General features: G+C 38.7%; 1 protein-coding gene across 3 annotated transcripts in view; it reads right to left on the bottom strand.

The window, feature by feature from the left end:
* Positions 1 to 20365, bottom strand: part of NCKAP5 (NCK associated protein 5) — a 1233002-nt gene that overhangs the window by 370344 nt on the left and 842293 nt on the right. The gene's annotated exons all lie outside the window — the stretch shown is intronic.

Genomic DNA, 20365 nt, shown 5'->3' with positions numbered 1-20365 from the left:
TCTACCTCTTGTTAGGCTATAAGGGACTCTAAAATGATATTGCAGTTTTTCTACAGCCAAGAAATTGATTGATGAAGTTGAGTAAATCTAATGCCAATGTTCTTTTTATGGGTGAGTATTGGCAGTAACCACAGCCTGTAACAAGGAGCTGTCACTACCACTCAGCAGTCAATAAGTATACAGAACAGGGCATTTGTATTCATATTAACTGGTGGTTATTTCCAGATTTTTCTGTTTGGATATTTTGGATAATTTTCACTCTGCAAGATATGTTCCTATGGTCCTTGCTTTGACACCCTACTCTCTGGGAGGAAATCCAATACATTTGTGATCATCTCAGTGACAACACCAATTAGAAAACTAACAGACAGAAGTCCCCGAGCCCCTCTGCCATGGCTACTGCTGGACCCCTGGATTCCATCCTCTTCCATCTCTTCTGGACCTTTGCTCTCATACCCGCCCCTTTGCTGATCTCTCTCTCTCTCCATAAGCTTTTTTTTTTTTTTTTTTTAATTTTAAATCAGATGTCAAACAAGTCAACATCAACTTTACCCTAATGGAATCTTCCTTTGCCCCACTCCCCCTTTGCAATGTATTCCTCTTTTCTCTCCTCTTCCCACCATCTATATTAAAGAATAGTTTATATGTTCTGTTTTCACATTTTTCCCTACCAAATTAATCTCAACAACTACCTTTCACCCAACTTCTGCCCTGATGTCTCTGCTCAGACTAGTTTGTTATCATCAGTAGACCTAAAATCACCACACTCACTAATTTGTCCTAAGTCTTTTGACTTAAAGCATCTGCCTACCTTGGTCACCTCTTCCTTCTTGAAGTTTTTCTCTCTCTTGCCTTCATGGCTACATTCTCCATATATTCCTCCTTCCTATCTAAACATGTCTCTGTTTTCTACTGAGGTCTCCTTCTCCCATCACCTAAAGATGACCACACCTCATGGCCAAGGTCTCAGTCTTCTGTTCTCTCTTTCTGCTAGCTCTATCTCTACCTGTCTTTTTCTCCAATCTCACTTATTACCTCTTGTGCTCCGTATTTCCAAATCTAAATCTCCAAGCCCAGATCTGGCTGTCCAGTGACCTACTCAGTGCTCAACTTGATGCCATGCCACAACTTCATACTCAGCATATACACCCTCACCAGCAACATCTTCCCCAGATTCTCTGCCTTTTTCTTTTCCCTGTTGTGTCTGGTACTGTTTAATGGCCCTTGGCAGACTCCCTGTCACTCCCATACTTTCCCTGATGGCTCAGGAACAGAAAGCCTGGGAACTGTACTTCCTCAGACACCATCACCTGGTTTCAGATTCCTCCAATGATGTGCACAAACAATATTCTGAAGGTTGAAAAGAAGCATATGTTTTTCTCCTCTTCCAGTAGTGGTGGAGATCATGTGGGCTTCCAGAATGTCAAGTTTTGCTACAGTTGGCTGGACTTGCACTTCCTTGCCTGTTAGCAGTCTTGGGACTGCAGGGCTGCTGTGACTACTGTTCTCACAGTTTCTGCATCTTTGGAAGTAGCAATAAACCCTATAACTGTGGACCACAGCTCAGCTTGAACTTGACAGCAGCAGTCCCCTTAAGTATGCTCCTTGAACCTTTCCTTTTGTTGCGTGGGCATGTACTCCCCTGGATGGAATCCCTTTGTGCTGCAACTATTCTTTTCCTGACTGATCCCGAGACCACCCCTTCCCCAGTCATTCAGGATGAAAAGTCTACAGCATCTTTTTGAACTGCTCCTTCTTTGCCACCCAAGTCCCACCACTTTCCAAGCACTGCCAACTCTTCCCTTTCAATGTCCTCCTCTTTTCTTGATCAATGTCTCTACTTTGATGAAGCTCTCTATTTCTTGCCACTGAACAACTCTAGAAGTTTCTAACTAGTTCCTATAACTAGTAAGTCTCTTCATCATCCTCAATCAGCATCAGGTCACTCTCCTTCAAACAATAATGGTTATGCTTTCAAGAATTTGGTTACAAACATTGCATGAGCCCATATTCCTTGCCCACAGGACAAAGAGTGAACCACATAGCAGGGTATGTGCAATATTTCCTTCTTCCTATGGCCTGATTATATCCTGCTCCTTCCCTCCTCCCATAGCATATGTGCAGTCAACCATAGCCAGTTGGAATTCACTCTTACAACAGAACACTTGCTTTCTGGACCCCACACCTACTTCTCATGATTTGCCCATTTACAATGTGACTTTCCTCCAACCCCCATGGAAGGTCTTCAAATCCTTTAAGAATCAACTCAATTATCACTGGGACTCCCCGTATCTGGCTGGATTCCTGTAGCATTCCGAACCTAACCTTTATGGCTCATCCTACATCTCAATAGCTGTGCTGACCCTGTGACCCAACATGGGAGCCACATAACTTTTACTTAAACTGCATTCTCTATGTGGGCTTCCCAGATAGCTCAATGGTAAAGAACCCACCTGCCAATACAGGAGATGTGGGTTTGATCTCTGAGTTGGGAAAACACCCTGGAGAAGGAAATGGCAACCCACTCCAGTATTCTTGCCTGGAAATCTCATGGACAGAGGAGCCTGGGGGGCTACAATCCATGGGATTATAAAAGAGTCAGACATGACTTAGCAACTAAACAACAATAGCAAATTCTCTATGCTGGGCTTCAGTGTTTGGTTTGGTAAATTGTGAAAACCAGGAAACATAGTACTAAGTTCACTTGCCATGTCTGTGATCCAAGCTAGACCCTAACGTGACTGAGATCTGAGCACTAATAATTCACCTATTCAATAGTTAATGAGGTACTCAAGCTAACTTCTCAATCTCTGCCAAGCCATAGTTTATAGAGACTATTGCTTAAATTTAGTGAATCATGAGATCTCAAAGTTTCTGATATATAATTTTTTTATTTTATTTTCTTTTTTATAGGTAAGATCTAGGACTCTAAATGGGTAAACACATATATATTAAGTTGGACCATGTGGAATTGTTGATATTTGACCATTTTTGATCAATAAGATGATATTTCTACATGGTTCAACCTAATAAATACATGGAAAGAGATTTTCATTGCCGTTATTTTTAACAATAAGGTTTGCTATATGTAAAAGGCATAATTAACAAATGCACTGAAGAACAGATATACCTCATGGTAAAGGGCTTTAATGATAACAACAGTAATGGTGATACTTACTGCATACTTACTATTGTACCAATTATCATGGTGAGAATGTTACACAGATAATCTCTTACATAGATTGTATCTTTTCTTTCCTCATAAAAACTTAAGTTTTAATCACTATTGGATAAATGGAGAAACAGCTGGTTGAAATGGTTAAGGAATTTTCCCAAGATCACTGAGCTAGTAAGCAATCGAAGAATCTGAAGAAGACTCATTCTGCAGTTGCTACATTTGGCCACATAAAAGAAAATTAACTACCTTTTTCTCCTGGAGTCTTTCAGATCCCTTGGTTCCTCCAGGAAATGCCAGGAAGAAGATTGAAGAGAAACAGAATTCAAGGAAGAGCCTAAATGCCACCTCCTCCTCAAAGCCTTCCTTGACTGCTGGGGCTTTGGTCTGTGTGCAGTATTACTACACAGTCCTTTCTCTCTCCCTCCCCTTTGGTTGGACTTAGCATATGTTGCCTCTTTTCATAGCTCTGTATATGTTGAAATTTCTCAATTAAGTTGTAAAACTTCAATAAGACATTAATACAAGCATGTGCAATGTGTTTCATTTCCAAGACCAAGGAACAGATACTTTATTTTCACCTAAACACAATCCATCCATCCATCCAACAATTACTGGATGTTAATATTACTGGCTGCAAAGAACACTAAAATAAAAGACCTAGTCTCTACTCAAAAGGAACTTACTACTGGTTAATGGGGCACAAAAAAGTGTGACAGCACAAACAACAGCCCACATTACGTACGATGAGAGAAGTAAGCCTGAATGTGCTGAGAGCAGAAAAGTGGGGCATCCAGCAGTGGTTTTTAAAAGCCTGATATTATTCAGGTGAAGCTGGAAAGGTGAGTCAATTAGCTAGCTATCTAAAAAACCTGAGAAAAGGATACTCAGAAATAAACAACAGCTTGTGCAAAGACATAAAAGAGCCTGAGATACTCAAATCATTGTGAGTGTTTGATTTGGCTTAGGGATAGAAATAAACAAGCAAGTAGAGGAGAGAAATAGGAAAGGGAAAGGAACTCGGAAAGAAAAAATGAAAGAAAAAGGAAAACAGTTAAAAAAAAAAAAAAAGGAAACTAGTGAAATTTCCCTTTGATTTCAGGAAAGTTTCAATGAAGATAAAGCAGCCTGCCCCATACCAACCAATACAACCAGATGACCTCAGAGCTACTGCTCAGTGGCCAGACTAATGGCAATGACCCTAAGGGCCAGAATCACCCACAAAAGAGAGCCTAGCATGTAAGAAGAACAAGAGTCACCATCTCACAAAGTCTGTTGATTTATAATAAATTTTGGAAAGTTGAAAATGTAGTCCCATGGGTACAAAAGGCTGATGAAAATAAAGAAGGTTCTTTTTCTACCTGCTTTGGTAATTGCAGCTCTTTAGCTGAACAGATGTGCATTTCACCAAAATCTGATGGAAACAAATCTTCACAGGCCTTCTGTATTAAGAAATAATTTAGCTGCCTTCCCCAGAACTGGTATGCTCTTCGTCTAAATACAAAATAAGACAAGGAAACTGGTCTTTTGGAATCCTTAATTAAGCAGTATTAATCCTAGAGAATAAAGTAGGGTCTGTTTCCAAAATAAATCATAATAAAACAAGAAGAGATTTTCTAAGTCTGGATACATTGTTAAAGACATTCAGTGTAAGGGAGGATTTAAGTATATTTCTTAAAAGTTTGTATCTGAAAGGTTCAGGAAGAGATAAGTGTGTCTGGCTAACAGAACAGAGCTAATGGCCATCTTCAAAGTGATCAGCCTTATGGAGAAGACATCTGCTTACCTAACTAGGAAAATGTAATTTTGACAGAAAACCAGGAGATATACAGCAATGCAATATTTATGGACTGCAACTCAAATGAAACCACCTTTTACTATGTAATTGAATGACACAACAAATTTATAACACACCTTCTACATTTCCTAAATTTGCATTGAATAAAGGCAAGGGCAAGGAAACTATCCCGTCGTTAACTGATTGAGGTGCAGCGTGAACGGTGTTCAAATTTATGTTCTTTCCATACCAATCTTCTATTTTTATTTATATGATCATTTCCTGACAAACATAATAAGAAAAATGTCTGCAGAATTTTTATTAGCAAAGTGCTAAGACAGTACTGCCGTGCCTATCTAAAACCATCTGCTAATGACTCATGCCAAAATCTATTTGTATTATTTTATTTTCTTCCTTCCTATGAGTTCTGAAGGTTATCATTTCCCATTAAATTGATCCTGGCCACCTTCGAGGCACTTACGTATTCTTCTGGCATTTCACACTCTTTGGGAAACCCCTGGGTATTCAGAAGCTTCTTTTTGTATAGATTCTTGCATCTTCGCATACATAGAAAAGCACTAAATCTTTAACTGAGATATTTGTTCCTCATCACTAGCGACAATCTTCTACAGAGATATGTACTGGATCGCATGCACACCATAGCCAAAATCACATGTACACTGGCATCTCCCCATCTCTTCATAGCAGTTTCTCAGAGCTAAGAGAGGGGCTGTCTCCTGGGCTATAGCCCTCAGTATGGTCTCCAAATAATACTGAAACTCACAGCTCTTATGTTGTGTGTTTCATGGAGTTATGCTCCTAGGAGACAATACATTATTTGCATGAAGATCACAACAAAAAGGCAAGGGGAAAAATGATTAGAACTATGAGTTTTGGTTTCAGAAAGCTTGAGTTCTACTTCTACTATATTTAATATCTCTGGGCCACAGTGTCCTTACCCCTAAAACAGGGATAAGCACATTTATCACATCTTACAGAAAGTGTGATGGTCACATAAGTTTAAAAGATTTAAAGCACTTAGAATTATTTTTTTTTTATTGAAATTAAATTTTTTATTTATTTTTTATTTTTTTATTTTATCCATTTTTTTTTAATAAATTTATTTATTTTAGTTGGGGGCTAATTACTTTACAATATTGTAATCGTTTTTGCCATACATTGACATGAATCAGCCATGGGTTTACATGTGTTCCCCTTCCTGGACCCCCCACCCACCTCCCTCCCCATCCCATCCCTCTGGGTCATCCCATTGCCCCGGCCCTGAGCCCTTGTCTCATGCATCGAACATGGAATGGTGTTCTGTTTCACATACGATAATATACATGTTTCAATGCTATTCTCCCAGAACGTCCCACCCTCACCTTCTCCCTCAGAGTCCATAAAATTATTCTATGCATCTGTGTCTCTTATTCTGTCTCGCATATAGGGTTATCGTTACCATCTTTCAAATTCCATATATATGCATTAGTATACTGTATTGTTGTTTTTCTTTCTGGCTTACTTCACTCTGTATAATGGGCTCCAGTTTCATCCATCTCAGTAGAACCAATTCAAATGTATTTTTTTTTAATGGCTGAGTAATATTCCATTGTGTATATGTACCACAGCTTCCTTATCCATTCGTCTGCTGATGGACATCTAGGTTGCTTCCATGTCCTGGCTATTGTAAACAGTAAAGCACTTAGAATTATACGCAAGTATCCCTGTTGCTCCTGTGCTCAATAAATGTATAATCATCATTTGCTCAGGGGTGCAAAATAATTAACAAAATCCCTTGAAAGACAGGCTCCCAAGGAGTTTTTCCACTTCCCTTTTTGTGCGTGCTCAGAGACAGGAGGAGTACAAATTTTCAGCTACACTAATTCAAGAAAAATTTTGTCTTAAAAATAAATAAATTCATGGTTGGAATTATACAAAGTCATAGAGCAAGCCTACAAGGTATGATGAGTGGAGACTGACTAAAGGACTTCCAACCCTCTAGCCTTGCTGATATTTGAAAGTTAACAGTAAAGGTTAATTTCTTTAAATTATTTCCTACTAATTATTAGGGATATGCAAATCATAGTGAGATACCATCTCACAACTGTCAGAATGTCTATCATCAAAAAGGCAAGAAATAACAACAATTGGTAAATTGGAAGTGGTCAAACAGGAGATGGCAAGAGTGAAAGTTGACATTTTAGGAATCACTGAACTAAAATGGACTGGAATGGATTAATTTAACTCAGATGACCATTACATCTATTACCATGGGCATGAATCCCTTAGAAGAAATGGAGTAGCCATCATAGTCAACAAACGAGTCTGAAATGCAGTACTTGGATGCAATCTCAAAAATGGCAGAATGATCTCTGTTTGTTTCCAAGGCAAACCATTCAATATCACGGTAATCCAAGTCTATGCCCCAACAGGTAATGCTGAAGAAGCTGAATGGTTCTATGAAGACCTACAGGACCTTCTAGAACTAACACCCCCCAAAAATGCCCTTTTCATTATAGGGGACTGGAATGCAAAAGTAGGAAGCCAAGAGATACCTGGAGTAAAAGGCAAGTTTGGCCTTGGAATACAAAATGAAGCAGGTCAAAGGCTAACAGAGTTTTGCCAACAGAACGCACTGGTCATAGCAAACATCCTCTTCCAGCAACAAGAGATGACTCTACACGTGGACATCACCAAATGGTCAATACTGAAATCAGATTGATTATATTCTTTGCAGACAAAGATGGAGAAGCTCTATACAGTCAGCAAAAACAAGACCGGGAGCTGACTGTGGCTTAGAACATGAACTCCTTATTGCAAAATATGGACTTAAATTGAAGAAAGTATGGAAAAACCACTAGACCATTCAGGTATGACCTAAATCAAATTCCTTATGATTATACAGTGGAAGTGAGAAATAGATTCAAGAGATTAGATCTTATAGACAGAGTGCCTGATGAACTATGGATGGAGGTTCATAACATTGTACAGGAGATAGTGAACAAACCATCCCCAGGAAAAAGAAATGCAAAAAGGCAAAATGGTCTGAGGAGGCCTTACAAATAGCTGAGAAAAAAAGAGAAGCAAAAGGCAAAGGAGACAAGGAGATACATCCATCTGAATGCAGAGTTCCAAAGAATAGCAAGGAGAGATAAGAAAGCCTTCCTCAGTGACCAATGCAAAGAAATAGAGGAAAACGAAAGAATGAGAAAGACTAGAGATATCTTCAAGAAAATTAGAGATACAAAGGGAACATTTCATGCCAAGATGGGCACAATAAAGGACAGAAATGGTAGGGACCTAACAGAAGCAGAAGATATTAAGAAGAGGTGGCAAGAATACACAGAAGAAGTATACAAAAAAGATCCTCATGACCCAGATAAACACGAAGGTGTGATCATTCACCTAGAGCCAGACATCCTGGAATGAGAAGTCAAGTGGGCCTTAGGAAGCATCATTATGAACAAAGCTAGTGGAGGTGATGGAATTCCAGTTGAGCTATTTCAAATCCTAAAAGATGATGCTGTGAAAGTGCTGCACTCAATATGCCAGCAAATTTGGAAAACTAAGCAGTGGCCATAGGACTGGAAAAGGTCAGTTTTCATTCCAATCCCAAAGAAAGGCAACGCCAAAGAATGCTCAAACTACCACACAATTGCACTCATCTCACACGCTAGCAAAGTAATGCTCAAAATTCTCCAAGCCAGGCTTCAACAGTACATGAATGTGAACTTTCAGATGTTCAAGCTGGCTTTAGAAAAGGCAGAGGAACCAGAGATCAAATTGCCAACATCTGCTGGATCATCAAAAAAGCGAGAGAGTACCAGAAAAACATCTACTTCTGCTTTATTGACTATGCCAAAGCCTTTGACTGTGTGGATCACAGCAGACTAGGGAAAATTCTTAAAAAGATGAGAATACCAGACCATCTTACCTGCCTCCTGAGAAATCTTTACGCAGGTCAAGAAGGAACAGTTAGAACTGGACATGGACCAACAGACTAGTTCCAAATCAAGAAAGGAATATGTTAAGGCTGCATATTGTCACACTGTTTATTTAACTTAAATGCAGAGTACATCATGTGAAATGTTGGGTTGGGTGAAGCACAAGCTGGAATCAAGATTGCTGAGAGGAATATCAATAACCTCAGATATGCAGATGACACCACCCTTATGGCAGAAAGCGAAGAAGAACTAAAGAGCTTCTTGATGAAAAGTGAAAGAGGAGAGTGAAAAAGCTGGCTTAAAACTCAACATTTAGAAAACTAAGATCATGACATCTCATGGAGAATTCTCAGAAAATTAAGAATAGAACTACAGTATTATCCAGCTATCCTAATTTTGGGTATTCATACAAAGAATATGAAAACACTAATCTAAAAAGATATCTGCACCCCCAGGTTCATAGTGACATTAATTACAATAAACCAAGATATGCAAACCACCTGAGTATTCATCAATTGATGAATGGACAAAAAGATGTGGCATTTACATACAGTGGAGTAACTCAGTCAGAAAAAAGATGAAAGCATACTATTATGTGACAACAAGGATGGACCTTGAGGGCATTATGCTAAGTGACATAAGTTAGATGGAAAAAGACAAGTTCCATATTATTTTACTCATAGGTGGCACATAAAAAAACTAATAAGGTACAAATGAACAAATACAAAACAAGTGAACAAAGAAATCTAAACAAAAACAAACATATAGACAAAAGAACAAAGTGGCAGTTTCCAGAGAGGAAGGGATCGGGGGATGGTGAAATCATTAAAGGGGATCAACTGTATGGTGATAGAAAAAACAATTTTGGTGTTACAGATTTTTATGATAATAAATAAATGAAAAGCTCTTGGAGGGAAAACATCAATGAAGGAAATAGGCCTGGCTATAGGATGAATGGAATCTTATTTGTTGACGTTTTTGATTGTATAGTATCATACTGAGAAATCTACTTCCCTTTCAACAACTAAAAACCAGGGATACCTTACTGAGCTGTTACTTGGAGAGGAGATAATATAATACAAGGAAACCACATAGTAGAGTGCCTGGTGCTCAGGAGGCACTTGATATGTTGCAGTTTCCTCTTTATGTTTTATCATTTTTAATCACTGAGAAGAGTTTATCAGATTTTTCTGAAGCAAAAGTTCACGGACAGTGAAGGTAGCAGAATACGCTACCCCAAAATATGACTGTAGGAGTTCAGGACACATCATCCCGAAATATACTGCTTTGACATAGTGATTATTTTGAGCCGCAGGCACTTGAAAAAAGCAGCAAGTGCAGGGAAATGTTTTCCCTGAACTCCCCTCTTCTGCCTAAAGGCAGATCCTCCAAAAGAAACTCCATTGTCATCCATCCCCTTCCTGGGAATGTCATCAACCAGGAAAAATTAACTTGTCACAAGAAAGAAGACTAGACCTTGGCACCACATCTAGACAAACTTTGCCACAAATGATCACATCTTTCATCTGTTCTCCAAGGACCCATTTATCTTTCCGAATAATCATTTACTCTCCTCTAAGAGGCCTTCACCCTCCCCCACTTTCCCTATTAAGATGAGCTCTAATCCTAAATCCTAAAGCCATCTTTTGAGTAATTCGTTTTTCCTAGGCATCTCCCATGTAGGCAAGAGGCACACAAGTTAACAAATTTCCATTCATTTTTTCTTGTTGACCTGTCTTTTATTACTGGGATCTCAAATAAGAACTCAAACAGGCAGAGGGAAAATTACTTTTGCTCCCCTACAACAGGGTATTTTGATGGAGGATATAGAAGCGAGGAGGAGGTCACTACCAGTATTTGGAAGAACCACAGAGGCAGGAGGGTGGTAAAAGCAGAGGACAACTAAACCTAAAGCATGTTTCACCTGCTCGGAATCCTGGGGCCTGACCTGTGCATGACTTTGTCTCTCCCTTCACACCGTTTTACACCTAATTAAAATTCCTTAATTAAGTTCTGTGCTAGAGTCCTTCAAAAACTTCACTGTGAACTCTGATTATTCCTTGACCTTGCATCCCTAGAAAAACATGATGAAGTCACACAAGGCTGAGCAGGAGGCATTTCGCTTGTCCCTCATGTTCGACAGGAACACTAGACTCACTGCACATGCCTAATCACACTTGAAAAGTCAGGAAAGCTGCCCAGACTAACAAAACTCCCAAAATAGAAGTTTATTACTTGAAAATACAGCTAATTGTAAATAAACACACCATGGAATAAGGACAAAAATGTAATCATCTCTGAAATGTGTGATAATCAGTCTCAGAAACAAATGCTCCACTTATGTCTCCTATTTACCTTTTTTTTGTATGTGAAATTCAGAAATGCATGCCTGGGTCAAAACCCTGCAAACTGCCAAAGAAGCAGAACTGGTAGTGGCTGTCTGCTTTCTTGTTCTGCCCAGTTACTGACAAGCTGTGTGACCTTGAGCCAATTATTATCTCCCTCTATCTCAGTTTACTTAGGAGTAAAATTTGCCTGTCATATAAGAATGGCTCCATAAATGATATGTATAGCAAATTATAACTGAAGTTACTTATTTATTTGGTATCTACCACGTATTTAGCACTGCCCTAGACATTGAAACAATCAAAGAAGACTCTGAGTGAATCCACCTTGGTTCAACTGAAGGTGAAAAGTATTACAAAAAAGACATGTGTACGTGTGTGTGTGCTCAGTCACTTCAGTCGTGTCACAATTTTTTGCGACCCCATGGACTACAGCCCACCAGGCTTCTCTGTCCATGGGATTGCCATTTGCTCCTCCAGGGGATATTCCTGACTCAGGAATCAAACCGACGTCTCCTGTGTCTCCTGCAATGCAGATGGATTCTTTACCCACTAAGCCACCTGAGAAGCCCTGATAAAAGAGATATCAGGCCCCAAACGGAGTCACTTGTAAGCCCACTTAACCAAATTGGTAAGTCTATTGGTAAGCCCACTTAACCAGACTGAGACGTCATACCTAACCTAACTGCAGTTTCAGCCTCTCCAAGGAATGCAATCTTTACCAGTCAGTCTAAAATTACCTGGTCAACACTAGAGATGTAATCTACCTGAGAGACCCCTACTGTCCCCCAAAGGCAGGTGACCTTGCCTGAAACAATTCATTTTTTTCTAGTGACATCCTTGTCCTGACTCTTTCTGCCTATAAGAGCCTTCCCTATTGCACAGCTTGGTGGAGCTCCTTTCTATTTGCTAGATGGAATTGCTGAATAAAGCCAGTAAGATCTATAAAATTTACTCAGTTGAATTTTGTTTTTTAACAGATTCGGTGGCAGCTAAGGGATCGAAGGAGACATCTGATGGTTTTAGGGACAACGAGAAATACTTATCCTGGGACTTCCCTTATGGTTCAGTGGCTAAGACTCCATGCTCCCAATTCAGGGGGCACAGGTTATGGCAGAAAGCAAAGAAGAACTAAAGAGCTTCTTGATGAAAAGTGAAAGAGGAGAGTGAAAAAGTTGGCTTAAAGCTCAACATTCAGAAAACTAAGATCAAGGCATCTGGTCCCATCACTTCATGGCAAATAGATGGGGAAACAGTGGAAACAGTGTCAGACTTTATTTTTGGGGGCTCCAAAATCACTGCAGATGGTGATTGCAGCCATGAAATTAAAAGACACTTACTCCTTGGAAAGAAAGTTATGGCCAACCTAGATAGCATATTTAAAAGCAGAGACATTACTTTGGCAACAAAGGTCCATTTAGTCAAGGCTATGATTTTTCCAGTAGTTATGTATGGATGTGAGAGTTTGGACGGTGAAGAAAGCTGAGCACCGCAGAATTGATGCTTTTGAACTGTGGTGTTGGAGAAGACTCTTGGGAGTCCCTTGAGCTGCGGAAAGATCCAACCAGTCCATCCTAAAGGAGATCGGTCCTGGGTGTTCATTGGAAGGACTGATGTTGAAGCTGAAGCTCCAATACTTTGGCCATCTCAAGCAAAGAGCTGACTCATTGGAAAAGACCCTAATGCTGGGAAGGATTGGGGGCAGAAGGAGAGGGGGACAACAGAGGATGAGATGGCTGGATGGCATCACTGAATGGATGGACATGGGTTTGGATAGACTCTGGGAGTTGGTGATGGACAGGGAGGCCTGGTGTGCTGCGATTCATGGAGTCAAAAAGAGTTGGACACGACTGAGCGACTGAACTGAACTGAACTGAACTGAAATAATGAGTTAAGTTGAATTCATTGATTACTTAGATCATTTACAAATAAGATAAAAGAGTGAAACATTAATTACTGAACAAAGGTTTATCCAGTTTTGGGTTCCTTTTACAGAGAAATTAAATGATATTTGTCTATGGAAAACACATTTTATGTCACACTGAAAAATTTAGTATGACAAAGTACATGTTTCTAAAAAATACAAAATGTATTTATACATTTACCAAATCATAGAATAATAATGTGAAAGACAGCTCACTATCATTTCTTTATTATCACTAAAGATTGAGTCTTTTAAGGGTTAAAAATTCTACCATGTAATTAAAGCTACTAGAAATAATAAGAAAAACATCTCCAGATGCAAGGAAAACAGAATGTGTGTTTTTGGTAAGAGATGGTATCAAGATCGGAAACATATTTTGTTGAGGTGAAAAAGAAGTACTTTTGTCCTAAAGTGAGGCATTAGGTTATTTCAGAATGAGAAAGAGAAAACACATAGGACAAAATCTGAATGGAAAAATAAAGCTGTGGAAGGTTTTTGGAAAAGAAATCTTGAGGAAAGAATTTTCTCCATGGTCAAGATTAAAATGAATTTATTTGGGTGAATAAAATGAGTTTAATTTAAAAAATAGGTTTATTTATTAAATATTTATTTAATAAACATTTGTTTATTCATTTTTATTTATTAAACATAATAAGTTTAATTAAAAAATAAAGTGGTACAATAACAAAACTTGATTTACTCTCTGTTAAAAGGACAAAGTTTAACTGAGCTATTGATTAGTTCTCAGTAAGAGTTATTATAAAAGTGTTACCTTTACCAATTAAGCAATCTGCCTAGAGAGCAATGATTCTGTGTCATGTCAGAATGATTTCCTGTGTTTCACGTTGTGTTTATCAGATATTTGATAACTTAAGAAATGGATTAAAGACCTGAATTAAATGTAAGACCTGAAACCATAAAACTTCTAGAAGAAAACACAGTATACTCTTTGACATCAGTCTTAGCAATAATTTTTTGACTATGTCTTCTCAGGCAAGGAAAACAAAAGCAAAAATAAACAAATGTGACTACATCAAACTAAAAAGCTTTCGCACAGGGAACAGAACTATTACTATCAACACAATGAAAAGGCCACCTACTGAATGGGGGGGGTGATACTTACAAATTATATATTTGATAAGGTATTAATATCCAAAATACACAAAGAACTCATACAATTCAACATTAAAAATAAAAAACAACTCAATAAAAAAATGGGCAGAAGCTCTGAATAGACATTTTTCTGAAGAAGATATACAGACAGATAACAGACACCTGGAAGACGCTCAACATCACTAATTATCAGGGAAATTCAAATAAAAACCCCAGTTAGATACCATCTCGTATCTGTCAGGATGGGTATTATCAAAAAGACAACAAGTAACAAATGTTGGCAAGGATGTGGGCAAAAGCAAATCTTTGTTCACTGCTGGATAGAATGTTAACTGGTGTCACCAATGTAGAAAAACACTATGAAGATTTCTCAAAAATTAAAAACAGATTTACTATACACAGGAAGTACGCAACTGGGTATTTGTTCAAATAAAAAGAAAGCATTAATTCAAAAACATAAATGAACTCCTATGTTAATTGCAGAATTATTTATAATAGTCAAGATACAGAAGCGACTTAATTGTCCACCAACAGATGAATGGGTAAAAAAGCTATGGAATACATACACACACACACACACACACACACACACACACACAGAAATAGCTGACATCAGGGGTAGACTGCTTCCACCCAAGATGCCAAATCAAGACTTTATACTTGAACTAAACATGAAATCTTTTCTTCTCTGTCTTTCCTTTGGGCTTCCCAGGTGGCGCTAGTGGTAAAGAATCCACCTCCCAACGCTAGAGATGCAAGAGATTAGAGTTAGATCTGATCCCTGAGTTGGGAAGATACCCTGGAGGAAGAAATGGCATCCCATTCCATTATTGTTGCTGGGAGAGTCCCATGGACAGTGGAGACTTGTGGGCTACTGGAAAGACAACAATATCATTATATCTCCCAGGGCCACTGCCAATGGAGGTTATCTTTCAGGGTGCTGGGTTTGTCATCAAAAATTCCTGGGAGAGGCTGAAACTGCTATTGGGATAAGTATTAAGTCTTGCTTTTCTGACCTGGAGCTTAGCACAAGTGAGTCCATTTTAGGTCTGTTGACTTTTTTTTTTTTTTAACAATTCCTCCCTTTTGATCAACTGAGAGATGTGATCAAAATTCAAGGTATTAGCACCACTCCCAGCTACTGCTCTGAAATTGTCACAGCTTTTGCTGATCTTCAGCGTGGTGTTCACAGATCATGACATTATTTTCTGAATCTCTATGGTGTTCACAGGTCATAACTTCAGGTTCACATTATTTTACTGTTCACAATATTAGTGACTCCTAGTCCTCCCCATTTTTCTTCTATTTCCAATGTCATTATAAATTACAATCAATTCCCCTTAGAAGTCACTGGCAGAGTCTAACTTTTATGGCCAGAGCATCCAATGCTTTGCCTTTACCTTTCTCAGAGTATAACTGTATTTTCCCAATTTGACATAAATATTTATAAATCGGTGAACTATTTGCATCTCCACATTCTTATGATTATCTAAATAAGATGTACTTCTTACAAAAAGATCTCACCAGCAGTATTCATCTTTGCAAGGCCAAAGTTGTTTTCGATAAGAGGAGAGCCCTTGATTATCTTTTAGCTAAAGAAGGAGGTGTCTGTGCTATGGCCAACACCACTTGCTGCACCTAGATTAACATTTCTCGAGAAGGTGGAACTTAGCTACATAAGATCACTGAGCAAGGCCACTTGGCTTAAGAAAGTGACTCTTTCAAGGAGATCTTTCTTTGACTTACTTGATTTAGATTCACTCAGATCATTTAGATTCACTCAGATCACTCAGATTTAGATTCACTCAGATCAAGGACCATTGCCCTGAAGTGTACTCCAGACAGTGGAAATTATCCTGCTTATAACAATCATAATAGTCTCCCTGGTACACTGTATTCTCTCAGAAGCTTTAAATGAATGTTCACAGCCACTAACCACCAAGCAAATTCTTTTCCTAAGACTGGAACATCAAAGAAGGAACATAGACAATAAATGAGTAAAATAATGTGAACCTGAAGTTATGACCTGTGAACACCATAGAGATTCAGAAAATAATGTCATGATCTGTGAACACCACGCTGAAGATCAGCAAAAGCTGTGACAATTTCAGAGCAGTAGCTGGGAGTGGTGCTAATACTTTGAATTTTGATCACATCTCTCAGTTGATCAAAAGGGAGGAATTGTTAAAAAAAAAAAAAAGTCAACAGACCTAAAATGGACTCACTTGTGCTAAGCTCCAGGTCAGAAAAGCAAGACTTAATACTTATCCCAATAGCAGTTTCAGCCTCTCCCAGGAATGTAATCTTAACCAGTCACTCTAAAATTACCTGGTCAACACTAGTGATATAGTCCACCTGATAAGACACCTGCCATCCCCACAAAGGAAGCTGGCCTTACCTGAAACAATTCATTTTTTGCTAGTGACTTCTTGTCCTGCCTCTTTCTGCCACTAAGTCTTCCATTTTCTACAGCTTTTTGGAGCTCCTATTTGCTCGATGGGATGCAGCCTGACTCATGATACATCTTTGTTGTTGTTGTTAAGTCATGTCCAACTCTACGATCCCATGGACAGCAGCACACCAGGCTTTCCTGCCCTTGACTATCTCCTGGAATTTGCTCAGATTCATGTCCACTGATTCAGTGATGCTATTTAAGCATGCCATCCCCTTCTCCTCTTGCCTTCAATCTTTCCCAGCATCAGAGTCTTTTCCAATGAGTCAGGTCTTTGCATCAGGTGGCCAAAGTACTGGAGCTTCAGCTTCAGCATCAGTCCTTCCAATGAATAGTCAGTGTTGATTTCCTTTAGGATTGACTAGTTTGATCTCCTTGCAGCCCAGGGGACTCTCAAGAGTCTTCTCCAGCACCACAATTTGAAAGCATCATTTCTTTGGTGTTCAGTTTTCTTTTTGGTCCAACTCTCACATCCATACATGACTACTGGAAAAACCATGATACACTGAATGAAGACAATTGGATATTTAAAATTTACTCAGTCAAATTTTGTTTTTTTAAACAGAAAGTTGCTAAGATATACAGTACAAAGAACATTAAATAATAAACAGTGCAGTTGGGACTTGATCCTAGCATTAGATGAGAAACAATGAGAGCTCTACAGAAGTAAACTACATAACAAAAGTGCGTTTGTAGGGGCCAAGTCCTGCAGTCAGCTTTAAGCAGGAGCCACTCAATTCCCGTGAGGATGAGTTAGTTGGAGACATGGTAGAAATGGGAGATGGGAAATGAAGAGATATGTCAAAAAGACATTTTCAAGAGTTGGCAGGATGCAGAGACAACCACACGAATGAGTGAAGGTGAAGGGAAGCCAGAGGGACTAAATGATGCTGGGTGAAGTTCCATAGTTGCACCTGCAGAAGATGTTAAGAATGGAAGCTGGCTGGAGGCTAAGAACGTGTGGTTTTGTTTTCCAATTTCATTTCATTCTATTAAAAGCATTCTGACTTTTAGGGACTAAAAGTCCAGAAGAGTAGAACTTATTCAAAATAAATACAATGTGGTAAGCTACATTCAATTCAAGATAGGAGTTAGGCAGAAGAAAGGTGGTGTGAATAATTCTGCCCCAAGGGGCCAGGGACATCAGCAGAAGATAAAATCCCAGTGAGGTCAAGGTGGAAAAGCATCTACCAAACAGTCAATGGGAGGAAGGCTACATCAGGCAGAGAGAGCAGCACATGCAAAGGCAAAGTGTAAAAAATGGTAGAGCCACTGAAGAACATTGGAAAAGCATCTCTACTGTGCCAGGACAGGCCACGTCAACAGCTACTCCCTCGTATAATGACACAAATGCCCAAATAACTTCCCCATCCACCTGAGAGCACACACTAAGAAAAACACACCTTTTAAGAAAGTCTTGGTGAAATGAACAGTTTAGACCAGCCTTCTGCTGCTATTTGTGAGGGGAACAGATCAGCTAGCTGTGCTAGGAACAAATATTTTTGATGAATTATACATTTTAACATTTTGGAAAGTACTGTCCTTAGAGGAAAAACTGGTCACAGGATGCAGAGATCTTATTAGAAAGAAGCATGGACATATTCAGTGCCTAGAAATCCAGGTTCTCTAGTAGGGAGTGAGTCTGGGGATCAGCAGGAGGAAATCTGATGTAATGGGGCTAGAGGCAAGGAAAACTCAAAAATGGACAAAGGGGTCCCTAAAAGGGGGAGTGGGAAAGGAATAAAGATATTCTTTTAATCTACTTTTGATTTTTCCTGGGGCCAAATATATGTTAGAATGTTTATATTTAAAACCTTGATGAAAAAGTCTTCCAGTATATTTTATTTATGAATGTATTTATGTGTATATTCATCTACATACATTTGTGCGTATGCATATGTACATACACACATGTACACAATACTTAATTTATGGGTTATGTTTGCAGCTGAGCAAGGCAAAGGACAACAGTATGCATACTTCTGAGTTGACCCCCGACGATCCCTGCCTCCTGCTATATCATACTCCTGAGAATTATGAGGTGTGTTTCACAAGAGGACAGACAGGACTTAGTGACTTTGTTTCTAACCAACAACATACAGCCAATTTGATGGGATGTCACTTTGGTGATTACAAGTCAGTGACTTCCATCTCACTAGCAAACTCTGTACTGCCTTCTCTGCTTGTATGCCTTGATGAAGCAAGCTGCCATGTGGGAAAAGCCTATGTGGTCAGGAACTGATGAACTGCCAATGACCAACCTCCATCAAGGAAGTGAATCCGGGCAACAGCAAGAAGCTTGAAAGCTAGTCCTTCCCCAAGGGTGGAGGTGTCAGCAGACACATTCAAAGTAGCTGCTAAGAGACTGCAGCAGAGAATGTAGCCAAGTCAGGCCCATATGCCAGGCTCTCAAAAATAATGAGGCAACGAAACAGATATTTGCATTGTTTTAAGGTACAGTTTTGGGGTAGTCTCTTACAGGACAATAGATAACTACCATAAAAGCCAAACATTAAAACATATTCTCTCCATTCAAACAAGGAAAATTGTAAAGTTTCTCCCAAATTGACTACTGCCAGCACCTTTTCATATTGTCTTCTAGACCTTATTTTTTTTAAACATATATTCTATTGTGATTTATTTATATTTCTTCATCCTGTTCATTCAATGCACATGAACTTGGACACACTTTGTGAGATAGTGAAAGACAGGGAAGCCTGGCGTGCTGTAGTCCATGGGGTCACAAAGAGTTGAACACGACTGGGCACCTGAAAAACATCCAGTTCCAGCCTTTCTTTGCTTCTTCCTTAAGAATGGCTTGGCTGCAAACCTACCACCTTCTTTATAATCAATGAGGAACTTCTTTCTGATAAAGAACTTGAATCAAGAACTAGCTTCCTTGATATATTCAATGTACAGTCTTTATGCTTGACACACACGTATGCATTAACTGCTTCATGCTAACCTAACTGTAAACTATGTAACAGCATGAAAGATATCTAATTACAGATCTAAACTGAAGATCTCTGACCCCAAAAGAACTGCTTGTATTTCACAGCCTTTCAGTGTAGATTTGGGATTAATTTTGCAAATACAGTACAAGCTCTTTCATAAAGCATTCAAAGAACTTTTAGAAATCACTCAAAATACAGAAATTAATATCCTCACTTCTGATATAAATTTAAAATCAGTACGTTATATAAAGACAAACTACATATGTTTAAGTAGAATATAAGCTAAGGATGTTAATCCTGAGAACTTCACAAGGTATCAAAATGGAATAATGTGACGGGAAGTTATACACATACCTCAAAGAATTATCTAAAAATACTGTTCATTATGCAATAAAATAATAGGCCTTTAATAAGCAAATGTAGACTATGGTACTTCATTTAATTCTGAAAATTTATAGTTAACTTATCTTGTACTAACAAAACATTTTAAAAAGACGTTGAAAACCTCATTTACTTGTATTTAGTACACTAAATGTGGGAGAAAGTTATGCACTTATTTTAAACAATTATAATTTCCACATATTGAAAACAACAGCTGTGGAAGAAAGTAATTAACATGATTTACTATATAATCATTCTATCATTAGATGCTATTTGGAAATACAGAAGCAAAACTGAGGG

The sequence above is a fragment of the Giraffa tippelskirchi genome, chromosome 3 (genome assembly GCF_054371585.1).
Source record: "Giraffa tippelskirchi isolate mGirTip1 chromosome 3, T2T-mGirTip1v1.2.pri, whole genome shotgun sequence".
Lineage (NCBI taxonomy): Eukaryota > Metazoa > Chordata > Mammalia > Artiodactyla > Giraffidae > Giraffa > Giraffa tippelskirchi.
The sequence above is the reverse complement of the archived record's forward strand: the minus strand, read 5'-3'. Positions and strand labels throughout refer to the sequence as shown.